The sequence below is a fragment of the Phyllobates terribilis genome, unplaced genomic scaffold, assembly GCF_046119375.1.
Source record: "Phyllobates terribilis strain yellow unplaced genomic scaffold, ASM4611937v1 Scaffold_325__1_contigs__length_2139453, whole genome shotgun sequence".
Lineage (NCBI taxonomy): Eukaryota > Metazoa > Chordata > Amphibia > Anura > Dendrobatidae > Phyllobates > Phyllobates terribilis.
Window position 1 is genome coordinate 54,443 of NW_027363085.1, and position 22,690 is coordinate 77,132.

The 22,690-nt window shown below is 44.7% G+C and overlaps 15 non-coding genes and 2 pseudogenes across 15 annotated transcripts; all 17 read left to right on the forward strand.

Moving 5' to 3' along the window:
* The first annotated feature begins 59 nt into the window (after positions 1–59).
* LOC141221462 (U2 spliceosomal RNA) lies at positions 60–250 on the forward strand. The gene has a single exon (XR_012289493.1). It is a non-coding gene; the product is annotated as a U2 spliceosomal RNA (small nuclear RNA).
* A 1,115-nt stretch (positions 251–1,365) lies between these two features.
* On the forward strand, positions 1,366–1,556 carry LOC141221473 (U2 spliceosomal RNA). The gene has a single exon (XR_012289504.1). It is a non-coding gene; the product is annotated as a U2 spliceosomal RNA (small nuclear RNA).
* A 1,115-nt stretch (positions 1,557–2,671) lies between these two features.
* Positions 2,672–2,862, forward strand: LOC141221484 (U2 spliceosomal RNA). Its single transcript, XR_012289515.1, has one exon. It is a non-coding gene; the product is annotated as a U2 spliceosomal RNA (small nuclear RNA).
* A 1,109-nt stretch (positions 2,863–3,971) lies between these two features.
* LOC141221495 (U2 spliceosomal RNA) lies at positions 3,972–4,162 on the forward strand. Its single transcript, XR_012289526.1, has one exon. It is a non-coding gene; the product is annotated as a U2 spliceosomal RNA (small nuclear RNA).
* Positions 4,163–5,271: 1,109 nt separating this feature from the next.
* On the forward strand, positions 5,272–5,462 carry LOC141221508 (U2 spliceosomal RNA). Its single transcript, XR_012289538.1, has one exon. It is a non-coding gene; the product is annotated as a U2 spliceosomal RNA (small nuclear RNA).
* A 1,115-nt stretch (positions 5,463–6,577) lies between these two features.
* On the forward strand, positions 6,578–6,768 carry LOC141221519 (U2 spliceosomal RNA). The gene has a single exon (XR_012289549.1). It is a non-coding gene; the product is annotated as a U2 spliceosomal RNA (small nuclear RNA).
* A 1,115-nt stretch (positions 6,769–7,883) lies between these two features.
* Positions 7,884–8,074, forward strand: LOC141221530 (U2 spliceosomal RNA). Its single transcript, XR_012289560.1, has one exon. It is a non-coding gene; the product is annotated as a U2 spliceosomal RNA (small nuclear RNA).
* A 1,115-nt stretch (positions 8,075–9,189) lies between these two features.
* Positions 9,190–9,380, forward strand: LOC141221542 (U2 spliceosomal RNA). The gene has a single exon (XR_012289571.1). It is a non-coding gene; the product is annotated as a U2 spliceosomal RNA (small nuclear RNA).
* Positions 9,381–10,495: 1,115 nt separating this feature from the next.
* LOC141221553 (U2 spliceosomal RNA) lies at positions 10,496–10,686 on the forward strand. Its single transcript, XR_012289580.1, has one exon. It is a non-coding gene; the product is annotated as a U2 spliceosomal RNA (small nuclear RNA).
* Positions 10,687–13,098: 2,412 nt separating this feature from the next.
* Positions 13,099–13,285, forward strand: LOC141221568 (U2 spliceosomal RNA). The gene has a single exon (XR_012289594.1). It is a non-coding gene; the product is annotated as a U2 spliceosomal RNA (small nuclear RNA).
* A 1,115-nt stretch (positions 13,286–14,400) lies between these two features.
* LOC141221635 (U2 spliceosomal RNA) lies at positions 14,401–14,492 on the forward strand (annotated as a pseudogene).
* Positions 14,493–15,288: 796 nt separating this feature from the next.
* On the forward strand, positions 15,289–15,464 carry LOC141221598 (U2 spliceosomal RNA; annotated as a pseudogene).
* A 1,115-nt stretch (positions 15,465–16,579) lies between these two features.
* On the forward strand, positions 16,580–16,770 carry LOC141221564 (U2 spliceosomal RNA). The gene has a single exon (XR_012289591.1). It is a non-coding gene; the product is annotated as a U2 spliceosomal RNA (small nuclear RNA).
* Positions 16,771–17,885: 1,115 nt separating this feature from the next.
* LOC141221492 (U2 spliceosomal RNA) lies at positions 17,886–18,076 on the forward strand. The gene has a single exon (XR_012289523.1). It is a non-coding gene; the product is annotated as a U2 spliceosomal RNA (small nuclear RNA).
* A 1,115-nt stretch (positions 18,077–19,191) lies between these two features.
* LOC141221456 (U2 spliceosomal RNA) lies at positions 19,192–19,382 on the forward strand. Its single transcript, XR_012289488.1, has one exon. It is a non-coding gene; the product is annotated as a U2 spliceosomal RNA (small nuclear RNA).
* Positions 19,383–20,497: 1,115 nt separating this feature from the next.
* LOC141221576 (U2 spliceosomal RNA) lies at positions 20,498–20,688 on the forward strand. The gene has a single exon (XR_012289599.1). It is a non-coding gene; the product is annotated as a U2 spliceosomal RNA (small nuclear RNA).
* Positions 20,689–21,806: 1,118 nt separating this feature from the next.
* LOC141221588 (U2 spliceosomal RNA) lies at positions 21,807–21,997 on the forward strand. The gene has a single exon (XR_012289606.1). It is a non-coding gene; the product is annotated as a U2 spliceosomal RNA (small nuclear RNA).
* The last annotated feature ends 693 nt before the right edge of the window (positions 21,998–22,690 follow it).

Genomic DNA, 22,690 nt, shown 5'->3' on the forward strand with positions numbered 1-22,690 from the left:
CCACAAATGGACTTTTCAGGATCCTTGGGTGGCTCCGTAGTTTGAAACCAATTCTGGTTATCGCTTCTCGGCCTTTTGGCTAAGATCAAGTGTAGTATCTGTTCTTATCAGTTTAATATCTGATACGTCCCCTATCTGGGGACCATATATTAAATGGATTTTTAGAACAGGGAGATGGAAAAAGAGCTTGCTCTGTCCACTCCACGCATTGACCTGGTATTGCAGTATCTCCAGGACCGGTGCACCCCTTCTTTAATGCAGTTTCTAAAATCAGAAAGAATTGAATTCAATGTTTTTTGTTCATTTTGCTTGTTTGTCGGATTTGGGGATGGACTCTTTGGCTTTGCTTTTCTTCTCCTCATTGGATTTTTCATGTTCAAAGTTGCAGAAGCCAGATTACAAGCTCATTTTGGTTCAACTTCAGCAACTGTGCATTGCATTGCCATGTAATGTGATGCAATGCTATCTTTCTAGCTCTCCCTTTTTACTTCCTTTTGGATAAACAGACATATTAGGCAAGCATTTTGGAGCTTTCACCTAAATAACTACAGGTGGTGAGATAAGCTGCACAATATAATTGACCTTTCAGTATATTGTTGCACACACACCATCTATTTAGCAAATGCCCTTGTTATCAACAGCAGCCTTTTAAACTCACCTGAGCTAACAGGTATGTGCTCTGGTTACTCTGCTGCGCTTAAAATTTCTTTTTTGGTTTGCTACAATGCCTTTTCTGAAACGTTGTCTCCTTCTGCTGGAACACTGACTTCTTTCATTTAATGCCTGCAGACTATAAAAGAGAACCCAACCCAAAAAGTTTGGTTGATTAGTCTGTGGCATTCTGTTAAACTGTTGCTTATGGCGGTCTCTGTGAGCTTCTCAGCGACATTCAGCCAGCCAGGTATCCTGCCTGCAGTAGATGGAATGTGGCAATGGAACGCTGGCTGCGCGTGTCATAATAGGCTCTGAGCCTTTATATACCTGTGCACAGCAGCAGCCACCTTCAGTCTGCTGCTGGACAGCCAGCAGCAGCAGCAGCAGGAGAGGTATGTAATCAGGAGCCCTCCTGCTAAGGGTAGACAGCTGCTCGTTCCACCCCACCCCCCGCCTTAATTGGTTCTCCTCCCTTCCAACGGTGTTGAGGCGGGTGGGAACAGCAGGGGGTGAAGGTGCTGTGTTTAATGAGGTGGAGTTATGCAGATCTAAAACGCGTGGATTGCAGCAGCAGCAAGCCGAAAAGTGCAGGCATGTAAGGGATCTAGAGGTTGACAACATGTCTTCTTAACGGGAGTCCAGGAGCTCATCTCCACAAATGGACTTTTCAGGATCCTTGGGTGGCTCCGTAGTTTGAAACCAATTCTGGTTATCGCTTCTCGGCCTTTTGGCTAAGATCAAGTGTAGTATCTGTTCTTATCAGTTTAATATCTGATACGTCCCCTATCTGGGGACCATATATTAAATGGATTTTTAGAACAGGGAGATGGAAAAAGAGCTTGCTCTGTCCACTCCACGCATTGACCTGGTATTGCAGTATCTCCAGGACCGGTGCACCCCTTCTTTAATGCAGTTTCTAAAATCAGAAAGAATTGAATTCAATGTTTTTTGTTCATTTTGCTTGTTTGTCGGATTTTGGGATGGACTCTTTGGCTTTGCTTTTCTTCTCCTCATTGGATTTTTCATGTTCAAAGTTGCAGAAGCCAGATTACAAGCTCATTTTGGTTCAACTTCAGCAACTGTGCATTGCATTGCCATGTAATGTGATGCAATGCTATCTTTCTAGCTCTCCCTTTTTACTTCCTTTTGGATAAACAGACATATTAGGCAAGCATTTTGGAGCTTTCACCTAAATAACTACAGGTGGTGAGATAAGCTGCACAATATAATTGACCTTTCAGTATATTGTTGCACACACACCATCTATTTAGCAAATGCCCTTGTTATCAACAGCAGCCTTTTAAACTCACCTGAGCTAACAGGTATGTGCGCTGGTTACTCTGCTGCGCTTAAAATTTCTTTTTTGGTTTGCTACAATGCCTTTTCTGAAACGTTGTCTCCTTCTGCTGGAACACTGACTTCTTTCATTTAATGCCTGCAGACTATAAAAGAGAACCCAACCCAAAAAGTTTGGTTGATTAGTCTGTGGCATTCTGTTAAACTGTTGCTTATGGCGGTCTCTGTGAGCTTCTCAGCGACATTCAGCCAGCCAGGTATCCTGCCTGCAGTAGATGGAATGTGGCAATGGAACGCTGGCTGCGCGTGTCATAATAGGCTCTGAGCCTTTATATACCTGTGCACAGCAGCAGCCACCTTCAGTCTGCTGCTGGACAGCCAGCAGCAGCAGCAGCAGGAGAGGTATGTAATCAGGAGCCCTCCTGCTAAGGGTAGACAGCTGCTCGTTCCACCCCACCCCCCACCTTAATTGGTTCTCCTCCCTTCCAACGGTGTTGAGGCGGGTGGGAACAGCAGGGGGTGAAGGTGCTGTGTTTAAAGAGGTGGAGTTATGCAGATCTAAAACGCGTGGATTGCAGCAGCAGCAAGCCGAAAAGTGCAGGCATGTAAGGGATCTAGAGGTTGACAACATGTCTTCTTAACGGGAGTCCAGGAGCTCATCTCCACAAATGGACTTTTCAGGATCCTTGGGTGGCTCCGTAGTTTGAAACCAATTCTGGTTATCGCTTCTCGGCCTTTTGGCTAAGATCAAGTGTAGTATCTGTTCTTATCAGTTTAATATCTGATACGTCCCCTATCTGGGGACCATATATTAAATGGATTTTTAGAACAGGGAGATGGAAAAAGAGCTTGCTCTGTCCACTCCACGCATTGACCTGGTATTGCAGTATCTCCAGGACCGGTGCACCCCTTCTTTAATGCAGTTTCTAAAATCAGAAAGAATTGAATTCAATGTTTTTTGTTCATTTTGCTTGTTTGTCGGATTTTGGGATGGACTCTTTGGCTTTGCTTTTCTTCTCCTCATTGGATTTTTCATGTTCAAAGTTGCAGAAGCCAGATTACAAGCTCATTTTGGTTCAACTTCAGCAACTGTGCATTGCATTGCCATGTAATGTGATGCAATGCTATCTTTCTAGCTCTCCCTTTTTACTTCCTTTTGGATAAACAGACATATTAGGCAAGCATTTTGGAGCTTTCACCTAAATAACTACAGGTGGTGAGATAAGCTGCACAATATAATTGACCTTTCAGTATATTGTTGCACACACACCATCTATTTAGCAAATGCCCTTGTTATCAACAGCAGCCTTTTAAACTCACCTGAGCTAACAGGTATGTGCGCTGGTTACTCTGCTGCGCTTAAAATTTCTTTTTTGGTTTGCTACAATGCCTTTTCTGAAACGTTGTCTCCTTCTGCTGGAACACTGACTTCTTTCATTTAATGCCTGCAGACTATAAAAGAGAACCCAACCCAAAAAGTTTGGTTGATTAGTCTGTGGCATTCTGTTAAACTGTTGCTTATGGCGGTCTCTGTGAGCTTCTCAGCGACATTCAGCCAGCCAGGCATCCTGCCTGCAGTAGATGGAATGTGGCAATGGAACGCTGGCTGCGCGTGTCATAATAGGCTCTGAGCCTTTATATACCTGTGCACAGCAGCAGCCACCTTCAGTCTGCTGCTGGACAGCCAGCAGCAGCAGGAGAGGTATGTAATCAGGAGCCCTCCTGCTAAGGGTAGACAGCTGCTCGTTCCACCCCACCCCCCACCTTAATTGGTTCTCCTCCCTTCCAACGGTGTTGAGGCGGGTGGGAACAGCAGGGGGTGAAGGTGCTGTGTTTAAAGAGGTGGAGTTATGCAGATCTAAAACGCGTGGATTGCAGCAGCAGCAAGCCGAAAAGTGCAGGCATGTAAGGGATCTAGAGGTTGACAACATGTCTTCTTAACGGGAGTCCAGGAGCTCATCTCCACAAATGGACTTTTCAGGATCCTTGGGTGGCTCCGTAGTTTGAAACCAATTCTGGTTATCGCTTCTCGGCCTTTTGGCTAAGATCAAGTGTAGTATCTGTTCTTATCAGTTTAATATCTGATACGTCCCCTATCTGGGGACCATATATTAAATGGATTTTTAGAACAGGGAGATGGAAAAAGAGCTTGCTCTGTCCACTCCACGCATTGACCTGGTATTGCAGTATCTCCAGGACCGGTGCACCCCTTCTTTAATGCAGTTTCTAAAATCAGAAAGAATTGAATTCAATGTTTTTTGTTCATTTTGCTTGTTTGTCGGATTTTGGGATGGACTCTTTGGCTTTGCTTTTCTTCTCCTCATTGGATTTTTCATGTTCAAAGTTGCAGAAGCCAGATTACAAGCTCATTTTGGTTCAACTTCAGCAACTGTGCATTGCATTGCCATGTAATGTGATGCAATGCTATCTTTCTAGCTCTCCCTTTTTACTTCCTTTTGGATAAACAGACATATTAGGCAAGCATTTTGGAGCTTTCACCTAAATAACTACAGGTGGTGAGATAAGCTGCACAATATAATTGACCTTTCAGTATATTGTTGCACACACACCATCTATTTAGCAAATGCCCTTGTTATCAACAGCAGCCTTTTAAACTCACCTGAGCTAACAGGTATGTGCGCTGGTTACTCTGCTGCGCTTAAAATTTCTTTTTTGGTTTGCTACAATGCCTTTTCTGAAACGTTGTCTCCTTCTGCTGGAACACTGACTTCTTTCATTTAATGCCTGCAGACTATAAAAGAGAACCCAACCCAAAAAGTTTGGTTGATTAGTCTGTGGCATTCTGTTAAACTGTTGCTTATGGCGGTCTCTGTGAGCTTCTCAGCGACATTCAGCCAGCCAGGCATCCTGCCTGCAGTAGATGGAATGTGGCAATGGAACGCTGGCTGCGCGTGTCATAATAGGCTCTGAGCCTTTATATACCTGTGCACAGCAGCAGCCACCTTCAGTCTGCTGCTGGACAGCCAGCAGCAGCAGGAGAGGTATGTAATCAGGAGCCCTCCTGCTAAGGGTAGACAGCTGCTCGTTCCACCCCACCCCCCACCTTAATTGGTTCTCCTCCCTTCCAACGGTGTTGAGGCGGGTGGGAACAGCAGGGGGTGAAGGTGCTGTGTTTAAAGAGGTGGAGTTATGCAGATCTAAAACGCGTGGATTGCAGCAGCAGCAAGCCGAAAAGTGCAGGCATGTAAGGGATCTAGAGGTTGACAACATGTCTTCTTAACGGGAGTCCAGGAGCTCATCTCCACAAATGGACTTTTCAGGATCCTTGGGTGGCTCCGTAGTTTGAAACCAATTCTGGTTATCGCTTCTCGGCCTTTTGGCTAAGATCAAGTGTAGTATCTGTTCTTATCAGTTTAATATCTGATACGTCCCCTATCTGGGGACCATATATTAAATGGATTTTTAGAACAGGGAGATGGAAAAAGAGCTTGCTCTGTCCACTCCACGCATTGACCTGGTATTGCAGTATCTCCAGGACCGGTGCACCCCTTCTTTAATGCAGTTTCTAAAATCAGAAAGAATTGAATTCAATGTTTTTTGTTCATTTTGCTTGTTTGTCGGATTTTGGGATGGACTCTTTGGCTTTGCTTTTCTTCTCCTCATTGGATTTTTCATGTTCAAAGTTGCAGAAGCCAGATTACAAGCTCATTTTGGTTCAACTTCAGCAACTGTGCATTGCATTGCCATGTAATGTGATGCAATGCTATCTTTCTAGCTCTCCCTTTTTACTTCCTTTTGGATAAACAGACATATTAGGCAAGCATTTTGGAGCTTTCACCTAAATAACTACAGGTGGTGAGATAAGCTGCACAATATAATTGACCTTTCAGTATATTGTTGCACACACACCATCTATTTAGCAAATGCCCTTGTTATCAACAGCAGCCTTTTAAACTCACCTGAGCTAACAGGTATGTGCGCTGGTTACTCTGCTGCGCTTAAAATTTCTTTTTTGGTTTGCTACAATGCCTTTTCTGAAACGTTGTCTCCTTCTGCTGGAACACTGACTTCTTTCATTTAATGCCTGCAGACTATAAAAGAGAACCCAACCCAAAAAGTTTGGTTGATTAGTCTGTGGCATTCTGTTAAACTGTTGCTTATGGCGGTCTCTGTGAGCTTCTCAGCGACATTCAGCCAGCCAGGCATCCTGCCTGCAGTAGATGGAATGTGGCAATGGAACGCTGGCTGCGCGTGTCATAATAGGCTCTGAGCCTTTATATACCTGTGCACAGCAGCAGCCACCTTCAGTCTGCTGCTGGACAGCCAGCAGCAGCAGCAGCAGGAGAGGTATGTAATCAGGAGCCCTCCTGCTAAGGGTAGACAGCTGCTCGTTCCACCCCACCCCCCGCCTTAATTGGTTCTCCTCCCTTCCAACGGTGTTGAGGCGGGTGGGAACAGCAGGGGGTGAAGGTGCTGTGTTTAAAGAGGTGGAGTTATGCAGATCTAAAACGCGTGGATTGCAGCAGCAGCAAGCCGAAAAGTGCAGGCATGTAAGGGATCTAGAGGTTGACAACATGTCTTCTTAACGGGAGTCCAGGAGCTCATCTCCACAAATGGACTTTTCAGGATCCTTGGGTGGCTCCGTAGTTTGAAACCAATTCTGGTTATCGCTTCTCGGCCTTTTGGCTAAGATCAAGTGTAGTATCTGTTCTTATCAGTTTAATATCTGATACGTCCCCTATCTGGGGACCATATATTAAATGGATTTTTAGAACAGGGAGATGGAAAAAGAGCTTGCTCTGTCCACTCCACGCATTGACCTGGTATTGCAGTATCTCCAGGACCGGTGCACCCCTTCTTTAATGCAGTTTCTAAAATCAGAAAGAATTGAATTCAATGTTTTTTGTTCATTTTGCTTGTTTGTCGGATTTTGGGATGGACTCTTTGGCTTTGCTTTTCTTCTCCTCATTGGATTTTTCATGTTCAAAGTTGCAGAAGCCAGATTACAAGCTCATTTTGGTTCAACTTCAGCAACTGTGCATTGCATTGCCATGTAATGTGATGCAATGCTATCTTTCTAGCTCTCCCTTTTTACTTCCTTTTGGATAAACAGACATATTAGGCAAGCATTTTGGAGCTTTCACCTAAATAACTACAGGTGGTGAGATAAGCTGCACAATATAATTGACCTTTCAGTATATTGTTGCACACACACCATCTATTTAGCAAATGCCCTTGTTATCAACAGCAGCCTTTTAAACTCACCTGAGCTAACAGGTATGTGCGCTGGTTACTCTGCTGCGCTTAAAATTTCTTTTTTGGTTTGCTACAATGCCTTTTCTGAAACGTTGTCTCCTTCTGCTGGAACACTGACTTCTTTCATTTAATGCCTGCAGACTATAAAAGAGAACCCAACCCAAAAAGTTTGGTTGATTAGTCTGTGGCATTCTGTTAAACTGTTGCTTATGGCGGTCTCTGTGAGCTTCTCAGCGACATTCAGCCAGCCAGGCATCCTGCCTGCAGTAGATGGAATGTGGCAATGGAACGCTGGCTGCGCGTGTCATAATAGGCTCTGAGCCTTTATATACCTGTGCACAGCAGCAGCCACCTTCAGTCTGCTGCTGGACAGCCAGCAGCAGCAGCAGCAGGAGAGGTATGTAATCAGGAGCCCTCCTGCTAAGGGTAGACAGCTGCTCGTTCCACCCCACCCCCCGCCTTAATTGGTTCTCCTCCCTTCCAACGGTGTTGAGGCGGGTGGGAACAGCAGGGGGTGAAGGTGCTGTGTTTAAAGAGGTGGAGTTATGCAGATCTAAAACGCGTGGATTGCAGCAGCAGCAAGCCGAAAAGTGCAGGCATGTAAGGGATCTAGAGGTTGACAACATGTCTTCTTAACGGGAGTCCAGGAGCTCATCTCCACAAATGGACTTTTCAGGATCCTTGGGTGGCTCCGTAGTTTGAAACCAATTCTGGTTATCGCTTCTCGGCCTTTTGGCTAAGATCAAGTGTAGTATCTGTTCTTATCAGTTTAATATCTGATACGTCCCCTATCTGGGGACCATATATTAAATGGATTTTTAGAACAGGGAGATGGAAAAAGAGCTTGCTCTGTCCACTCCACGCATTGACCTGGTATTGCAGTATCTCCAGGACCGGTGCACCCCTTCTTTAATGCAGTTTCTAAAATCAGAAAGAATTGAATTCAATGTTTTTTGTTCATTTTGCTTGTTTGTCGGATTTTGGGATGGACTCTTTGGCTTTGCTTTTCTTCTCCTCATTGGATTTTTCATGTTCAAAGTTGCAGAAGCCAGATTACAAGCTCATTTTGGTTCAACTTCAGCAACTGTGCATTGCATTGCCATGTAATGTGATGCAATGCTATCTTTCTAGCTCTCCCTTTTTACTTCCTTTTGGATAAACAGACATATTAGGCAAGCATTTTGGAGCTTTCACCTAAATAACTACAGGTGGTGAGATAAGCTGCACAATATAATTGACCTTTCAGTATATTGTTGCACACACACCATCTATTTAGCAAATGCCCTTGTTATCAACAGCAGCCTTTTAAACTCACCTGAGCTAACAGGTATGTGCGCTGGTTACTCTGCTGCGCTTAAAATTTCTTTTTTGGTTTGCTACAATGCCTTTTCTGAAACGTTGTCTCCTTCTGCTGGAACACTGACTTCTTTCATTTAATGCCTGCAGACTATAAAAGAGAACCCAACCCAAAAAGTTTGGTTGATTAGTCTGTGGCATTCTGTTAAACTGTTGCTTATGGCGGTCTCTGTGAGCTTCTCAGCGACATTCAGCCAGCCAGGTATCCTGCCTGCAGTAGATGGAATGTGGCAATGGAACGCTGGCTGCGCGTGTCATAATAGGCTCTGAGCCTTTATATACCTGTGCACAGCAGCAGCCACCTTCAGTCTGCTGCTGGACAGCCAGCAGCAGCAGCAGCAGGAGAGGTATGTAATCAGGAGCCCTCCTGCTAAGGGTAGACAGCTGCTCGTTCCACCCCACCCCCTGCCTTAATTGGTTCTCCTCCCTTCCAACGGTGTTGAGGCGGGTGGGAACAGCAGGGGGTGAAGGTGCTGTGTTTAAAGAGGTGGAGTTATGCAGATCTAAAACGCGTGGATTGCAGCAGCAGCAAGCCGAAAAGTGCAGGCATGTAAGGGATCTAGAGGTTGACAACATGTCTTCTTAACGGGAGTCCAGGAGCTCATCTCCACAAATGGACTTTTCAGGATCCTTGGGTGGCTCCGTAGTTTGAAACCAATTCTGGTTATCGCTTCTCGGCCTTTTGGCTAAGATCAAGTGTAGTATCTGTTCTTATCAGTTTAATATCTGATACGTCCCCTATCTGGGGACCATATATTAAATGGATTTTTAGAACAGGGAGATGGAAAAAGAGCTTGCTCTGTCCACTCCACGCATTGACCTGGTATTGCAGTATCTCCAGGACCGGTGCACCCCTTCTTTAATGCAGTTTCTAAAATCAGAAAGAATTGAATTCAATGTTTTTTGTTCATTTTGCTTGTTTGTCGGATTTTGGGATGGACTCTTTGGCTTTGCTTTTCTTCTCCTCATTGGATTTTTCATGTTCAAAGTTGCAGAAGCCAGATTACAAGCTCATTTTGGTTCAACTTCAGCAACTGTGCATTGCATTGCCATGTAATGTGATGCAATGCTATCTTTCTAGCTCTCCCTTTTTACTTCCTTTTGGATAAACAGACATATTAGGCAAGCATTTTGGAGCTTTCACCTAAATAACTACAGGTGGTGAGATAAGCTGCACAATATAATTGACCTTTCAGTATATTGTTGCACACACACCATCTATTTAGCAAATGCCCTTGTTATCAACAGCAGCCTTTTAAACTCACCTGAGCTAACAGGTATGTGCGCTGGTTACTCTGCTGCGCTTAAAATTTCTTTTTTGGTTTGCTACAATGCCTTTTCTGAAACGTTGTCTCCTTCTGCTGGAACACTGACTTCTTTCATTTAATGCCTGCAGACTATAAAAGAGAACCCAACCCAAAAAGTTTGGTTGATTAGTCTGTGGCATTCTGTTAAACTGTTGCTTATGGCGGTCTCTGTGAGCTTCTCAGCGACATTCAGCCAGCCAGGTATCCTGCCTGCAGTAGATGGAATGTGGCAATGGAACGCTGGCTGCGCGTGTCATAATAGGCTCTGAGCCTTTATATACCTGTGCACAGCAGCAGCCACCTTCAGTCTGCTGCTGGACAGCCAGCAGCAGCAGCAGCAGGAGAGGTATGTAATCAGGAGCCCTCCTGCTAAGGGTAGACAGCTGCTCGTTCCACCCCACCCCCCGCCTTAATTGGTTCTCCTCCCTTCCAACGGTGTTGAGGCGGGTGGGAACAGCAGGGGGTGAAGGTGCTGTGTTTAAAGAGGTGGAGTTATGCAGATCTAAAACGCGTGGATTGCAGCAGCAGCAAGCCGAAAAGTGCAGGCATGTAAGGGATCTAGAGGTTGACAACATGTCTTCTTAACGGGAGTCCAGGAGCTCATCTCCACAAATGGACTTTTCAGGATCCTTGGGTGGCTCCGTAGCTTGAAACCAATTCTGGTTATCGCTTCTCGGCCTTTTGGCTAAGATCAAGTGTAGTATCTGTTCTTATCAGTTTAATATCTGATACGTCCCCTATCTGGGGACCATATATTAAATGGATTTTTAGAACAGGGAGATGGAAAAAGAGCTTGCTCTGTCCACTCCACGCATTGACCTGGTATTGCAGTATCTCCAGGACCGGTGCACCCCTTCTTTAATGCAGTTTCTAAAATCAGAAAGAATTGAATTCAATGTTTTTTGTTCATTTTGCTTGTTTGTCGGATTTTGGGATGGACTCTTTGGCTTTGCTTTTCTTCTCCTCATTGGATTTTTCATGTTCAAAGTTGCAGAAGCCAGATTACAAGCTCATTTTGGTTCAACTTCAGCAACTGTGCATTGCATTGCCATGTAATGTGATGCAATGCTATCTTTCTAGCTCTCCCTTTTTACTTCCTTTTGGATAAACAGACATATTAGGCAAGCATTTTGGAGCTTTCACCTAAATAACTACAGGTGGTGAGATAAGCTGCACAATATAATTGACCTTTCAGTATATTGTTGCACACACACCATCTATTTAGCAAATGCCCTTGTTATCAACAGCAGCCTTTTAAACTCACCTGAGCTAACAGGTATGTGCGCTGGTTACTCTGCTGCGCTTAAAATTTCTTTTTTGGTTTGCTACAATGCCTTTTCTGAAACGTTGTCTCCTTCTGCTGGAACACTGACTTCTTTCATTTAATGCCTGCAGACTATAAAAGAGAACCCAACCCAAAAAGTTTGGTTGGTTAGTCTGTGGCATTCTGTTAAACTGTTGCTTATGGCGGTCTCTGTGAGCTTCTCAGCGACATTCAGCCAGCCAGGTATCCTGCCTGCAGTAGATGGAATGTGGCAATGGAACGCTGGCTGCGCGTGTCATAATAGGCTCTGAGCCTTTATATACCTGTGCACAGCAGCAGCCACCTTCAGTCTGCTGCTGGACAGCCAGCAGCAGCAGCAGCAGGAGAGGTATGTAATCAGGAGCCCTCCTGCTAAGGGTAGACAGCTGCTCGTTCCACCCCACCCCCCGCCTTAATTGGTTCTCCTCCCTTCCAACGGTGTTGAGGCGGGTGGGAACAGCAGGGGGTGAAGGTGCTGTGTTTAAAGAGGTGGAGTTATGCAGATCTAAAACGCGTGGATTGCAGCAGCAGCAAGCCGAAAAGTGCAGGCATGTAAGGGATCTAGAGGTTGACAACATGTCTTCTTAACGGGAGTCCAGGAGCTCATCTCCACAAATGGACTTTTCAGGATCCTTGGGTGGCTCCGTAGTTTGAAACCAATTCTGGTTATCGCTTCTCGGCCTTTTGGCTAAGATCAGGTGCAGTGATCTACCAGTTGCTGCCTTGGCCTTGGCTAGGAGGTGCCCAGGGTACCCGGCTCCTTGGCCTGGGGGGATCGCTTTGTCTAACGGCAGGGCTTCACCCTCCTGCTGCTATTGGGGAGTCGGATTAGTCCCTGGGCAACGAGAGGCGATCATCGTGTCACCACACATAGCTGTGGGGGGCAGTTCTTTTGGAGGAAGAAGATGGAGTTGACGAGGAAGAGGAACTGTTTACGGTTCTATGTGAAGACGGAGTTAGAGGATTTTTCGTTGGAGGAGAATCAGATCTTGGATATTCTGTTCAAGTATGGGACGATCATTGAAGAGGACATTTTTTGTATGCAAGAAATCAAGTTTAAAAAGGTATTTGACGTAACACTGAAGTCTGAAGAAAAGTGTATTTGTCTTCTCAAGAATTGGGAAGGAAAAGAAATTGGAGTTAATGCTCTTTTTGCTGGAAGGCCGAAAAAGGTGGTTATCTGTATGGATGACCCCTTTGTAGAGATGGAGGAAGTGATGGAGTTTTTGAAGCCATGGAGTATTTTGGTAAAATTCCAGAAGGACTACTTAAATAAAGTGGGAGTCTGGAATGGGAAGAGAAGTTTCCTAGTTTGGGAAAATGGACAAAATGAACTAAGTTTAGGAAGGATTGTTATAAATGGTAAATGTGGATTCAGTTATGTGGAAAATGGTAAAAGAAGAATTGATAATGGGAAACCTGGATTTTGTTATGAGGAAGGTGGGAAAAAAGAGGAGAAAGGGAAAAAGATATTTGAAGAATCGTTTGAAGATTGTAAAGAGAAAGAAGACAAAGATATACAAGTAGTTGAAAATAAGAAGGAGTTTGTGGGAGAGAAGCAGGAATTCTCAGGAGTTGGGGAATCTATGTTTTGCAGACTGGAGAGAGTACCTAGAAGTAAAGACGTTAAGGAAAAAAGGAAGGTGGATGATAAGGGAAAAGAGAAAGTAATGCAGGATTGTGTTGATACCAGTGCTGAAGCTGAAGAAGATGAAAAGATTTTGCTGCAAGGTTTTGACTGGAAATTGTTGGACATGTCATGGAGGAAGAAGAAACGTGGAAGAAGAAAAATGTTGAGTTGATGTTTTTGTTGGAAGTTTTTTGTTGTTGATGTAAGGATATGTTATGTTATGTTTTATTTATTAATTATCATTAAATTTTCTTAAAAAAAACAAAAAGTTGAATTCGGATGATGAAGGCGTAGGCGACATTTTTTTGGTTATCCATGCAAATGGAATTTAATTTATGTCGCGTCTTCTGACGCATTCAATTAAAAAAATCTGTTCTTATCAGTTTAATATCTGATACGTCCCCTATCTGGGGACCATATATTAAATGGACTTTTAGAACAGGGAGATGGAAAAAGAGCTTGCTCTGTCCACTCCACGCATTGACCTGGTATTGCAGTATCTCCAGGACCGGTGCACCCCTTCTTTAATGCAGTTTCTAAAATCAGAAAGAATTGAATTCAATGTTTTTTGTTCATTTTGCTTGTTTGTCGGATTTTGGGATGGACTCTTTGGCTTTGCTTTTCTTCTCCTCATTGGATTTTTCATGTTCAAAGTTGCAGAAGCCAGATTACAAGCTCATTTTGGTTCAACTTCAGCAACTGTGCATTGCATTGCCATGTAATGTGATGCAATGCTATCTTTCTAGCTCTCCCTTTTTACTTCCTTTTGGATAAACAGACATATTAGGCAAGCATTTTGGAGCTTTCACCTAAATAACTACAGGTGGTGAGATAAGCTGCACAATATAATTGACCTTTCAGTATATTGTTGCACACACACCATCTATTTAGCAAATGCCCTTGTTATCAACAGCAGCCTTTTAAACTCACCTGAGCTAACAGGTATGTGCGCTGGTTACTCTGCTGCGCTTAAAATTTCTTTTTTGGTTTGCTACAATGCCTTTTCTGAAACGTTGTCTCCTTCTGCTGGAACACTGACTTCTTTCATTTAATGCCTGCAGACTATAAAAGAGAACCCAACCCAAAAAGTTTGGTTGATTAGTCTGTGGCATTCTGTTAAACTGTTGCTTATGGCGGTCTCTGTGAGCTTCTCAGCGACATTCAGCCAGCCAGGTATCCTGCCTGCAGTAGATGGAATGTGGCAATGGAACGCTGGCTGCGCGTGTCATAATAGGCTCTGAGCCTTTATATACCTGTGCACAGCAGCAGCCACCTTCAGTCTGCTGCTGGACAGCCAGCAGCAGCAGCAGCAGGAGAGGTATGTAATCAGGAGCCCTCCTGCTAAGGGTAGACAGCTGCTCGTTCCACCCCACCCCCCGCCTTAATTGGTTCTCCTCCCTTCCAACGGTGTTGAGGCGGGTGGGAACAGCAGGGGGTGAAGGTGCTGTGTTTAAAGAGGTGGAGTTATGCAGATCTAAAACGCGTGGATTGCAGCAGCAGCAAGCCGAAAAGTGCAGGCATGTAAGGGATCTAGAGGTTGACAACATGTCTTCTTAACGGGAGTCCAGGAGCTCATCTCCACAAATGGACTTTTCAGGATCCTTGGGTGGCTCCGTAGTTTGAAACCAATTCTGGTTATCGCTTCTCGGCCTTTTGGCTAAGATCAAGTGTAGTATCTTTCGAAAAGGCGGTTTTGGATGTTGGCCGCCCTAGTAGATTGATACATTATGCACACTGGGGTTTAGGCACTTGTTAGTACGCCAGTTGGCTAATATAGTCATCTGGTGGAAAGCATGGCCCCCCAGGATCGACGCCATTGGGCCGGGGAAGATCGAAAGCCCGAAGTGTGAAGTGCCCCAGGAGTGGTGACCCTGGGGTGCCTTAACTCACTGGGATTGGGAACCCCACTTGAGTTTATGGCACATTTGCACTAGCACTTCAATATTTCTTTCTTCACACACACCCTTATTCTGGGCCTTCTGGCCTTAGGATGGGGAATTTTTCAATTCCCGGTCGAAGGTCCGGGCAGTATTATACTGTGAAACCTTCACTATTTATTTATTTTTTTTTGTCACTGTGTGTCCACTTTTTCACGTGTGTCCACGTCCTTACTAGGATTTTGTCGGGATGCGGTTCCCTTACGGGTTCCTCTCTTGGCAGGTCTAGGGGGGGAGTGTGTGGCCATCAGGTTCCGCTCCCCCCTGAACCCCCCTGGCTCTCCTCTTTCGGGAGGAGAGCATTGTTGGCTCCCCTCTTCCGGGAGGGGAGCACAGTCTTTGGCTCCCAGTGCCTTGCTCGGGTGAGAACTCGGGCAGGTATTGGGGGTAAGATTGGGTCGCCTCTGGCTCCGGCTGGAGGTGGCTATTTGTCCCTGTTCCTCGCTGTGGCCTTCTGGCTCGGAGGGACGGGGAATGGTTTGGGGGACCCTTCTCCTTTTGGAGAGGGTTTTAAGAAGACCAGCATCCTAGTGCACTTTTTTTGTGGCACTTGTCACTTTTTTAAGCGCACTCGGGTTTTGTACACGAATTCGGGCTTTCAAAAAAAAAAATCTGTTCTTATCAGTTTAATATCTGATACGTCCCCTATCTGGGGACCATATATTAAATGGATTTTTAGAACAGGGAGATGGAAAAAGAGCTTGCTCTGTCCACTCCACGCATTGACCTGGTATTGCAGTATCTCCAGGACCGGTGCACCCCTTCTTTAATGCAGTTTCTAAAATCAGAAAGAATTGAATTCAATGTTTTTTGTTCATTTTGCTTGTTTGTCGGATTTTGGGATGGACTCTTTGGCTTTGCTTTTCTTCTCTTCATTGGATTTTTCATGTTCAAAGTTGCAGAAGCCAGATTACAAGCTCATTTTGGTTCAACTTCAGCAACTGTGCATTGCATTGCCATGTAATGTGATGCAATGCTATCTTTCTAGCTCTCCCTTTTTACTTCCTTTTGGATAAACAGACATATTAGGCAAGCATTTTGGAGCTTTCACCTAAATAACTACAGGTGGTGAGATAAGCTGCACAATATAATTGACCTTTCAGTATATTGTTGCACACACACCATCTATTTAGCAAATGCCCTTGTTATCAACAGCAGCCTTTTAAACTCACCTGAGCTAACAGGTATGTGCGCTGGTTACTCTGCTGCGCTTAAAATTTCTTTTTTGGTTTGCTACAATGCCTTTTCTGAAACGTTGTCTCCTTCTGCTGGAACACTGACTTCTTTCATTTAATGCCTGCAGACTATAAAAGAGAACCCAACCCAAAAAGTTTGGTTGATTAGTCTGTGGCATTCTGTTAAACTGTTGCTTATGGCGGTCTCTGTGAGCTTCTCAGCGACATTCAGCCAGCCAGGTATCCTGCCTGCAGTAGATGGAATGTGGCAATGGAACGCTGGCTGCGCGTGTCATAATAGGCTCTGAGCCTTTATATACCTGTGCACAGCAGCAGCCACCTTCAGTCTGCTGCTGGACAGCCAGCAGCAGCAGCAGCAGGAGAGGTATGTAATCAGGAGCCCTCCTGCTAAGGGTAGACAGCTGCTCGTTCCACCCCACCCCCCGCCTTAATTGGTTCTCCTCCCTTCCAACGGTGTTGAGGCGGGTGGGAACAGCAGGGGGTGAAGGTGCTGTGTTTAAAGAGGTGGAGTTATGCAGATCTAAAACGCGTGGATTGCAGCAGCAGCAAGCCGAAAAGTGCAGGCATGTAAGGGATCTAGAGGTTGACAACATGTCTTCTTAACGGGAGTCCAGGAGCTCATCTCCACAAATGGACTTTTCAGGATCCTTGGGTGGCTCCGTAGTTTGAAACCAATTCTGGTTATCGCTTCTCGGCCTTTTGGCTAAGATCAAGTGTAGTATCTGTTCTTATCAGTTTAATATCTGATACGTCCCCTATCTGGGGACCATATATTAAATGGATTTTTAGAACAGGGAGATGGAAAAAGAGCTTGCTCTGTCCACTCCACGCATTGACCTGGTATTGCAGTATCTCCAGGACCGGTGCACCCCTTCTTTAATGCAGTTTCTAAAATCAGAAAGAATTGAATTCAATGTTTTTTGTTCATTTTGCTTGTTTGTCGGATTTTGGGATGGACTCTTTGGCTTTGCTTTTCTTCTCCTCATTGGATTTTTCATGTTCAAAGTTGCAGAAGAAAGATTACAAGCTCATTTTGGTTCAACTTCAGCAACTGTGCATTGCATTGCCATGTAATGTGATGCAATGCTATCTTTCTAGCTCTCCCTTTTTACTTCCTTTTGGATAAACAGACATATTAGGCAAGCATTTTGGAGCTTTCACCTAAATAACTACAGGTGGTGAGATAAGCTGCACAATATAATTGACCTTTCAGTATATTGTTGCACACACACCATCTATTTAGCAAATGCCCTTGTTATCAACAGCAGCCTTTTAAACTCACCTGAGCTAACAGTTATGTGCGCTGGTTACTCTGCTGCGCTTAAAATTTCTTTTTTGGTTTGCTACAATGCCTTTTCTGAAACGTTGTCTCCTTCTGCTGGAACACTGACTTCTTTCATTTAATGCCTGCAGACTATAAAAGAGAACCCAACCCAAAAAGTTTGGTTGATTAGTCTGTGGCATTCTGTTAAACTGTTGCTTATGGCGGTCTCTGTGAGCTTCTCAGCGACATTCAGCCAGCCAGGTATCCTGCCTGCAGTAGATGGAATGTGGCAATGGAACGCTGGCTGCGCGTGTCATAATAGGCTCTGAGCCTTTATATACCTGTGCACAGCAGCAGCCACCTTCAGTCTGCTGCTGGACAGCCAGCAGCAGCAGCAGCAGGAGAGGTATGTAATCAGGAGCCCTCCTGCTAAGGGTAGACAGCTGCTCGTTCCACCCCACCCCCCGCCTTAATTGGTTCTCCTCCCTTCCAACGGTGTTGAGGCGGGTGGGAACAGCAGGGGGTGAAGGTGCTGTGTTTAAAGAGGTGGAGTTATGCAGATCTAAAACGCGTGGATTGCAGCAGCAGCAAGCCGAAAAGTGCAGGCATGTAAGGGATCTAGAGGTTGACAACATGTCTTCTTAACGGGAGTCCAGGAGCTCATCTCCACAAATGGACTTTTCAGGATCCTTGGGTGGCTCCGTAGTTTGAAACCAATTCTGGTTATCGCTTCTCGGCCTTTTGGCTAAGATCAAATGTAGTATCTGTTCTTATCAGTTTAATATCTGATACGTCCCCTATCTGGGGACCATATATTAAATGGATTTTTAGAACAGGGAGATGGAAAAAGAGCTTGCTCTGTCCACTCCACGCATTGACCTGGTATTGCAGTATCTCCAGGACCGGTGCACCCCTTCTTTAATGCAGTTTCTAAAATCAGAAAGAATTGAATTCAATGTTTTTTGTTCATTTTGCTTGTTTGTCGGATTTTGGGATGGACTCTTTGGCTTTGCTTTTCTTCTCCTCATTGGATTTTTCATGTTCAAAGTTGCAGAAGAAAGATTACAAGCTCATTTTGGTTCAACTTCAGCAACTGTGCATTGCATTGCCATGTAATGTGATGCAATGCTATCTTTCTAGCTCTCCCTTTTTACTTCCTTTTGGATAAACAGACATATTAGGCAAGCATTTTGGAGCTTTCACCTAAATAACTACAGGTGGTGAGATAAGCTGCACAATATAATTGACCTTTCAGTATATTGTTGCACACACACCATCTATTTAGCAAATGCCCTTGTTATCAACAGCAGCCTTTTAAACTCACCTGAGCTAACAGGTATGTGCGCTGGTTACTCTGCTGCGCTTAAAATTTCTTTTTTGGTTTGCTACAATGCCTTTTCTGAAACGTTGTCTCCTTCTGCTGGAACACTGACTTCTTTCATTTAATGCCTGCAGACTATAAAAGAGAACCCAACCCAAAAAGTTTGGTTGATTAGTCTGTGGCATTCTGTTAAACTGTTGCTTATGGCGGTCTCTGTGAGCTTCTCAGCGACATTCAGCCAGCCAGGTATCCTGCCTGCAGTAGATGGAATGTGGCAATGGAACGCTGGCTGCGCGTGTCATAATAGGCTCTGAGCCTTTATATACCTGTGCACAGCAGCAGCCACCTTCAGTCTGCTGCTGGACAGCCAGCAGCAGCAGCAGCAGGAGAGGTATGTAATCAGGAGCCCTCCTGCTAAGGGTAGACAGCTGCTCGTTCCACCCCACCCCCCGCCTTAATTGGTTCTCCTCCCTTCCAACGGTGTTGAGGCGGGTGGGAACAGCAGGGGGTGAAGGTGCTGTGTTTAAAGAGGTGGAGTTATGCAGATCTAAAACGCGTGGATTGCAGCAGCAGCAAGCCGAAAAGTGCAGGCATGTAAGGGATCTAGAGGTTGACAACATGTCTTCTTAACGGGAGTCCAGGAGCTCATCTCCACAAATGGACTTTTCAGGATCCTTGGGTGGCTCCGTAGTTTGAAACCAATTCTGGTTATCGCTTCTCGGCCTTTTGGCTAAGATCAAGTGTAGTATCTGTTCTTATCAGTTTAATATCTGATACGTCCCCTATCTGGGGACCATATATTAAATGGATTTTTAGAACAGGGAGATGGAAAAAGAGCTTGCTCTGTCCACTCCATGCATTGACCTGGTATTGCAGTATCTCCAGGACCGGTGCACCCCTTCTTTAATGCAGTTTCTAAAATCAGAAAGAATTGAATTCAATGTTTTTTGTTCATTTTGCTTGTTTGTCGGATTTTGGGATGGACTCTTTGGCTTTGCTTTTCTTCTCCTCATTGGATTTTTCATGTTCAAAGTTGCAGAAGCCAGATTACAAGCTCATTTTGGTTCAACTTCAGCAACTGTGCATTGCATTGCCATGTAATGTGATGCAATGCTATCTTTCTAGCTCTCCCTTTTTACTTCCTTTTGGATAAACAGACATATTAGGCAAGCATTTTGGAGCTTTCACCTAAATAACTACAGGTGGTGAGATAAGCTGCACAATATAATTGACCTTTCAGTATATTGTTGCACACACACCATCTATTTAGCAAATGCCCTTGTTATCAACAGCAGCCTTTTAAACTCACCTGAGCTAACAGGTATGTGCGCTGGTTACTCTGCTGCGCTTAAAATTTCTTTTTTGGTTTGCTACAATGCCTTTTCTGAAACGTTGTCTCCTTCTGCTGGAACACTGACTTCTTTCATTTAATGCCTGCAGACTATAAAAGAGAACCCAACCCAAAAAGTTTGGTTGATTAGTCTGTGGCATTCTGTTAAACTGTTGCTTATGGCGGTCTCTGTGAGCTTCTCAGCGACATTCAGCCAGCCAGGTATCCTGCCTGCAGTAGATGGAATGTGGCAATGGAACGCTGGCTGCGCGTGTCATAATAGGCTCTGAGCCTTTATATACCTGTGCACAGCAGCAGCCACCTTCAGTCTGCTGCTGGACAGCCAGCAGCAGCAGCAGCAGGAGAGGTATGTAATCAGGAGCCCTCCTGCTAAGGGTAGACAGCTGCTCGTTCCACCCCACCCCCCGCCTTAATTGGTTCTCCTCCCTTCCAACGGTGTTGAGGCGGGTGGGAACAGCAGGGGGTGAAGGTGCTGTGTTTAAAGAGGTGGAGTTATGCAGATCTAAAACGCGTGGATTGCAGCAGCAGCAAGCCGAAAAGTGCAGGCATGTAAGGGATCTAGAGGTTGACAACATGTCTTCTTAACGGGAGTCCAGGAGCTCATCTCCACAAATGGACTTTTCAGGATCCTTGGGTGGCTCCGTAGTTTGAAACCAATTCTGGTTATCGCTTCTCGGCCTTTTGGCTAAGATCAAGTGTAGTATCTGTTCTTATCAGTTTAATATCTGATACGTCCCCTATCTGGGGACCATATATTAAATGGATTTTTAGAACAGGGAGATGGAAAAAGAGCTTGCTCTGTCCACTCCACGCATTGACCTGGTATTGCAGTATCTCCAGGACCGGTGCACCCCTTCTTTAATGCAGTTTCTAAAATCAGAAAGAATTGAATTCAATGTTTTTTGTTCATTTTGCTTGTTTGTCGGATTTTGGGATGGACTCTTTGGCTTTGCTTTTCTTCTCCTCATTGGATTTTTCATGTTCAAAGTTGCAGAAGCCAGATTACAAGCTCATTTTGGTTCAACTTCAGCAACTGTGCATTGCATTGCCATGTAATGTGATGCAATGCTATCTTTCTAGCTCTCCCTTTTTACTTCCTTTTGGATAAACAGACATATTAGGCAAGCATTTTGGAGCTTTCACCTAAATAACTACAGGTGGTGAGATAAGCTGCACAATATAATTGACCTTTCAGTATATTGTTGCACACACACCATCTATTTAGCAAATGCCCTTGTTATCAACAGCAGCCTTTTAAACTCACCTGAGCTAACAGGTATGTGCGCTGGTTACTCTGCTGCGCTTAAAATTTCTTTTTTGGTTTGCTACAATGCCTTTTCTGAAACGTTGTCTCCTTCTGCTGGAACACTGACTTCTTTCATTTAATGCCTGCAGACTATAAAAGAGAACCCAACCCAAAAAGTTTGGTTGATTAGTCTGTGGCATTCTGTTAAACTGTTGCTTATGGCGGTCTCTGTGAGCTTCTCAGCGACATTCAGCCAGCCAGGTATCCTGCCTGCAGTAGATGGAATGTGGCAATGGAACGCTGGCTGCGCGTGTCATAATAGGCTCTGAGCCTTTATATACCTGTGCACAGCAGCAGCCACCTTCAGTCTGCTGCTGGACAGCCAGCAGCAGCAGCAGCAGCAGGAGAGGTATGTAATCAGGAGCCCTCCTGCTAAGGGTAGACAGCTGCTCGTTCCACCCCACCCCCCGCCTTAATTGGTTCTCCTCCCTTCCAACGGTGTTGAGGCGGGTGGGAACAGCAGGGGGTGAAGGTGCTGTGTTTAAAGAGGTGGAGTTATGCAGATCTAAAACGCGTGGATTGCAGAAGCAGCAAGCCGAAAAGTGCAGGCATGTAAGGGATCTAGAGGTTGACAACATGTCTTCTTAACGGGAGTCCAGGAGCTCATCTCCACAAATGGACTTTTCAGGATCCTTGGGTGGCTCCGAAGTTTGAAACCAATTCTGGTTATCGCTTCTCGGCCTTTTGGCTAAGATCAAGTGTAGTATCTGTTCTTATCAGTTTAATATCTGATACGTCCCCTATCTGGGGACCATATATTAAATGGATTTTTAGAACAGGGAGATGGAAAAAGAGCTTGCTCTGTCCACTCCACGCATTGACCTGGTATTGCAGTATCTCCAGGACCGGTGCACCCCTTCTTTAATGCAGTTTCTAAAATCAGAAAGAATTGAATTCAATGTTTTTTGTTCATTTTGCTTGTTTGTCGGATTTTGGGATGGACTCTTTGGCTTTGCTTTTCTTCTCCTCATTGGATTTTTCATGTTCAAAGTTGCAGAAGCCAGATTACAAGCTCATTTTGGTTCAACTTCAGCAACTGTGCATTGCATTGCCATGTAATGTGATGCAATGCTATCTTTCTAGCTCTCCCTTTTTACTTCCTTTTGGATAAACAGACATATTAGGCAAGCATTTTGGAGCTTTCACCTAAATAACTACAGGTGGTGAGATAAGCTGCACAATATAATTGACCTTTCAGTATTTTGTTGCACACACACCATCTATTTAGCAAATGCCCTTGTTATCAACAGCAGCCTTTTAAACTCACCTGAGCTAACAGGTATGTGCGCTGGTTACTCTGCTGCGCTTAAAATTTCTTTTTTGGTTTGCTACAATGCCTTTTCTGAAACGTTGTCTCCTTCTGCTGGAACACTGACTTCTTTCATTTAATGCCTGCAGACTATAAAAGAGAACCCAACCCAAAAAGTTTGGTTGATTAGTCTGTGGCATTCTGTTAAACTGTTGCTTATGGCGGTCTCTGTGAGCTTCTCAGCGACATTCAGCCAGCCAGGTATCCTGCCTGCAGTAGATGGAATGTGGCAATGGAACGCTG